Below are 6394 nucleotides of genomic sequence, written 5' to 3' on the forward strand. Positions count from 1 at the left end.
ATCTCCAGGAGGACTGTCAGACCAACTGTAAATCTCTTACGATTGCAGAGAGATAGGGCCTGTGCCTGCAGCAGACCACTTCACCTATGAATCCAAACATCTGCTCATTTCTGATGCAAAGTCAGCAATAACATTCCTAATTTTTCATGGTGTGAATATCCTGCTCCCCCAAAATTCTCCACTCCTACCAGCCTAATGTTATAAACACTTGATCCTGTATGACGAATATCAGGATGACCACTAGTAAAAAGGGCCAGGAGCTGGCACATCAAGTAATTGGCCCATGCTGATGCTGTACAGATGGTGAATAACTACCTACATGGAGTAACTAGGAAGTCTGAAAATTCAGATTTGCTTTTTTTCATCTGCAGTCAATCATACTCATGGATATTCAGATAGTTGACAGGTACTTTATCATATTCAAAGCAGGGTAAAAGGTTTTGAAATTGATTTTTTCTCCATTATTTTTTATATTTTTCTCCCCTTCTTATTTCCTGTTTTTCTTAAGGTACTCTGGACTCCCCCCAAATGAAATAAATCACTCTTAAGTTAATTCACACCGTTTTATTTTGTTTTAATTTCAAACAATTAAAATAGTGATATTTGTTTCTCTAGTTTCAAATCCCCTAAACCAAATCCCAAAGCAGGAGAAACAGACAACTACCCCTTTGCTTATATCCTCACTTGTAACCTCTAAGGCTAACAGATTAATTTTAGCAATGCAATATTCTTTGTCTGCATTAAGTGGATTTAAGCTCTTAAGAAGTAATTATCTAATCTGTACATATCTGTTTCCTGCTGTCATTATTTGTAAACTGATCTCAAGCTTGAACTGATTTTCTCTATGTTTCTCTGAAAGGAGAGATGCAAAGTACAGTGTTTAACAATACTGCCAGTATGTGTTGGATTGATGTGGCCAGAAATGTGTATTCTATCACCATCTGTTGGGGCCAGGTGGGGTAGTGATTTCCTTATCTCTGTGGCACATATTATCTGCTAATGGGCCATCTTTGGGACAGAGTGGGGAAGCCATCTTTATAATTTCTACAGTCCATCCTCCATCCAGGAAGATATCATCTGCTAATGGCCCATTAAGTCCTACTATATGACTGATAAAATTACATCATCCCACTGGGAGATGCTCCAGCCAGGGCGAGGAGCCGAACCTTTCCTACCTAGATAAAAAACCGAGATTTTGAACAGCAAGTTATCCAGATTTCCACTGGATTCCAGAGGAACACTGGACCTTTTCATTTTACCTCTGGACCTTCGGAGGAAATCTGCACCTTTCCACAGAACCACTGCTTCAGCTGAACCACATCTGCCACTGCAGGAGGACTGTAGCCACCATTGAATTGGACTGCTACCAACACCCCGACTGACAGGGTGTCAGGTTGTATTCTGACTTTGTCAGTGTTGTGGGATTGTTCTTTATAACACTGTATTTCTTTTTTAATTTTCCTAGTAAAGAATTGTTATTCCTAATTCCCCTATCTTTGCCTGAGAGCCCCCTAATTTCAAAATTATAATAATAGTTTGGAGGAAGGGAGTTTACATTCTCCATTCCAAAGAGAAGCTTCTGCCTTTATTGACATCTGTCCTTCAAACCAGGACACAGTGTTAGAGTATTTTCCCCCTTTTGAACTCTCCAGCTTCAATTTGAAGTGGCCTAGTGGTTTCGCTCATCCTCTGATTAAGTGTTTCCAGGATAACATTTCAAAAGGTAGTCAAGGTCATGTCATTAATATACAGGTATGTGGGCTGTGCTCTTACTGTTCTCACACCAACCCAAAGTGAAAAGCTGACAGCCTCATGAAAAAGCAGGCCCATGCAAAATATTTAGTTCCACAGATGGAATTGATATGGAATTGATTTCTCTTCTCCTGAACATTGATTTTACTGCTGTACAAGTCTCAGACATCAATTTTGAAATATTCTGAGAGCATCTGAGAGTTACAATAGGCAACATCCCTTTCTAAAAACTTCTGCTTACTAAAAACTCTCCTTTTTTTAGTATGCATGAATCAAGGAATTTTTAAAAAATAAATATCAGATTTAAAATTAAAACTTAAATTGATTCAAAGTTAAAATTTAAACAAGCTATGGCATCACATTTTGTACTTTTCATACAGAACTGTCTTATAGAAATTACAGAGGCTGCACAGCTACTCTGCCAACACATAATCAGGTACACATACTGTACAAGGAGGCAGGGCAGAAAAAAGAAAACATTATTAGTACCTTGGGAAAATATATTCCTCCTTGTTCTTCAAGGAGAAGAGATTCAGACTGATGCCTGTGTTTTTAATAGAATTTTGTGTTACAGTTTTTGACTTGCAAAAACAGTCTTCATTGTCCCGTAAATAAATTCACTGATTGTAAATAGAGCTTTGAAAGAACAAAACAAGGATTTAACAGATCAAATAATTCTAGATAAGAATTGATACATCATAGGAGGTAATAAAAAAATTTAGAGTAGCTCACTTTTCAATGTTTTTGTAAACAAAATAATACTAATTTTCTCTGAGTTTAAATGCCAAAGCAAACACCCATAAGAAAAAGTTAACATATAAATGACATGAACAGAAGAAGACATGCTGAGTAAACAAGAGGAACAAGCTGCTTTAGACACTGCATTTTTACTGATTTACATGCTTGTGACAGAAGTGTATTTTCTTAATACCTTTAAAACGGAGTAAAATGACTCATTTTTTTCTTTGTTTAGAAGTTTCTTTTGAATGAACATGTATGAGTTTTCAATAAAAAATATGCTGCAAAGTCTCTGAATCCCTAAGTCCTCTCCCTGAACACAGCTATGATTCAATTTCAAAAATTGTTTGTGTTTAATTTCAGTTGGTATATAGTATATTTTGGTGATTGTTCTTGAAATAATAGGTTTTCTTTTCTTCTTCATCATCCATTTGGTGCCTATTGGGACCTCAATGTCTCAGAAGTTTCTGGAAATGTTTGCCATTGAGAAGCAAATACTAGAATGTTTCTGTTAGAATATTTTTTCCTAAGGCAGAATGACATTGTCAAACATATCCTGCCAAATTTCTTGCTGCTCGCCAGCTTTATATTTTGAAAGTGGCATTATGTTGAGTGATTTTAGAAATATATTTTCCCTTCGCCTGGCAAATGGCTAATTTAATGTGTAAGTTCTATATTTCTGCTGTGTTTTCTGTATTTTGATATATGATTTCTAAGATATGCCAGATTTGCTTTTCACAAATTGTAAAGCTGAGTTCTATATTTTGTTTGTCATATACTTAACTGCATTTCAGTGTAGTAGAGAGGGCAATATTTAATACACTCTTACAGCCCCCTGTGACTTTATTGAAACAACTTTTACTAGGATATGCAATAAAATTCCTGGGATTCACAGTTTGCATCCTATTTCTGCATTGCCCTTCAGGTTCTGTGCAGGGTTATAACATACTAAAATACAGCAACATTGAGAGCAGTGTAAGAAAATCAGCTTTTAATGATTCTGATTCTCTTTCTAGTCATCTAGCCATCATTTTCTTTCCAAAGAAAATGTCTATCCTTGCAAAGCAGACAAAAAAAATCACATTTAGGATGGATGATTGAATATTAAGCAGTAGGAGAAGGCAAAAATTCTTTATATCTGCCGACATCCTACGCAACACTCAGTTTGAGAGAATTCCAAACCTGCATGCAGCATCCTAGAAGTGAATTGTAAATTGTAGAATTATCTGAGCTGGGATCTGGAAATCTGCCAGTTTCTAGTTCACCAAGACATTTCTAGATGCCTGAGATCATCCAAAAATTAATAAGAAAGGCCTCACAATAACATCAGTCAGGTCTTTGGGCCAATGTTATTTCTGCCTAGTCCTATTTTGCTAGTAATGCATTTAAAAAGCACTTTTTACTGTGTCCCACAGTCCTGGTTCTCTTCAGCTCTAGCAGACTTCCAGACACATAAATTTTCTGCCTACGGTGGTGACCAGTATGCCCCTCATGTCAGTGATCTTTCCTCTATTGGCATACGCTTTCTTTTTTTCACCTCAGCTCTATAAGAAGGTGCCTTCTCAGCCAAGCTGGCCTTTTGTCTCACCTACTTGACTTCTAATATTTTGGAATTACCCGTTCCTGTGCTCTTGGGAAGCGGTGCTTAAAAAGTGACCAGCACTGATGAAGCCTAGCACCTTCAAAACTTTTTTGTCAGGGATCTCACTAATTAATTCCCTGAGCAGTCTGCTTTCTTCATGTCCAGAGCTGACATTTTGCTGGCACTTTTTCTCCTGTCCTCAGAGATTTTAAACTTGATTCCTTCATGGTGACTGTGGCCAAGATGGCCACCAGTCACTACTTCAGTCATTAGAATCTCTCTGTTAAAAAGCAACAAACCAAGAAGAGCACCTTTCATAGTAGCCTCCTTTAGTATTTGTACCATGAATCATAGAATCACACAATGCTTAGGATTGGAGGAGACCTTAAAGATCATGTCATTCCAATCCCTCTGCCATGGACAGGGACACCTTCCCCTTCACCAGATGGCTCAAAGACCCATCCAGTCTGGCCTTGAATTCTTCTATGGATGATACATCCACTGCTTCTTTGGCTAACCTGTGGCAGTGCCCTACCACCCTCAAAGTAAAGACTTTGTTCCTAATGTCTAATCTAAATCAATTATGTTTCAGTTTAAAGCCTTTTAATCTTATACTACAGGTCCATGCAAAAAATTGCTCTACCAGCTTTCTTGTAGGCCCTCATTAGGTACTAGGAGGCTGCTATAAAGGCTCCCTTGATTCTTCTTTTCTCCAGGATGAACAATGCCAATTCTGTAAACATTTACTCATAGGAAAGGTGCTTTATCACTGTAATCATCTTCATAACCCACCTCTGGACTCATTCTAGCTGGTCTTTGTCCTTCCAGTTAAGGTATAATACAAGTATTTTAGGGTGTTTTGGACCTGCTTGTACCACCTGTGTGTTATTCCCAGTTAATATCTGTCTCATAAGAGCAAGAGTGGCTGAATTAGGTGTCTCTTATTTCCTTAAAAATAATCCAACAGTGCTGTCATCCTGTCTCAGTGGTCCATAGCAGACTCCCATGAGGAAATCTGCATTTTTTGTTTGTCCCTTAATACATATCCAGAGGCTCTCACCTGGGCCATTGCCAAATTTGAGATTCAGAGACTCCAGTGCCTCCATTACACACAATGCCATTCTACCACCATGACCTTCACTGCCTCTTCTGCCCTGCCTATCCCTCCTGAATAGCTCATTACCTTCTAATGAGGTACTTCTGTTAGAGGACTTATTCCACCAGGGATGACTCTGATGTGTTTCAGGGACTCATGCTGCACATATTGGTGTAGAAACGTTTCAACGTGAGTACATCTCATTGCAGCCAACATCCCATAGAGAGGACTGAAGGACCTCACTAACACACATAGTCCCTCAAAATTTCATGTCCATCCCCACTACTTATTACCGGCAAGTCTGGTCTTTCTCCTTTCCTCATTCCACTCCAGTTTAAAATTCTGCTGATAAGTCCTTCTAACTCCTGTGCAAAAGCACTTTTTACCTTCTGAGAAAGGTGCATCCCACCAGGCATTGCATAGATCATCCTGTGATGAAAAAACCCCAAATTCTGCTGGTGACACCTCAGAGTAGCATGTTAATGTATTGAATCTGCCCTTTTCTTTCAATATTCTTTGCTGTTGTTGAAAGGCATGAAGAAAACACAACCTGTGACCCTGTTCATTTAGCCAAACACCCCAAAACCCTAACATCCCTTTTCATTGCCCAAAAAGCCATGAAGACACTAGAAGGGAAGTAAGTTAAATAAATAGCAGGGGTATGATGAAGATGATAGTGCAACAAATTACAGCTCTGTCTGGAGTCGAAACACAGAGCAACAGATTAATGTAAACTAGAGTTGTTAGAAATAATTTCATAAGACTTCAACTCTGCCTCTGAAAACTCATTCAATGTTGCCGTAATTTCCACATACACCAGTGCAATGAGCTGGATGTAGGAAATTATCGCAAATGTAGCACTTGAAGAAAATGCTGATCAGTTTGATTTGCTGAAACTGAGAACAAACCACCTCTTTCTTTTCATTTTAACTGCTCCTCTCTCCTTTAACCCACAAGAGTGTCAAGTCAGAAATTAATCCCAACTCCACACAGGCCTAGAAATGTCAAGCTTAATGGCATCTCAGCCGTCCAAGGGTTCAGTTCGTTTTTCAGCCTTGGAATAGTCTGAGTTTTGATATAGCTAATACATGCTAGACTGTTGAGGGTTGGGGTTTGTTCCCTTACTTTTCCTCCTCTTTTTTGGAGAATTTTTCTCATTATTATGCTAAGAAAGCCTGCCGGGTTACACCCAAGCTCTTCATGGCTCGAGACAAAAGGATGGGCGG

This window comes from Erithacus rubecula (assembly GCF_903797595.1).
Source record: "Erithacus rubecula genome assembly, contig: SUPER_Z_unloc_2, whole genome shotgun sequence".
NCBI lineage: Eukaryota > Metazoa > Chordata > Aves > Passeriformes > Muscicapidae > Erithacus > Erithacus rubecula.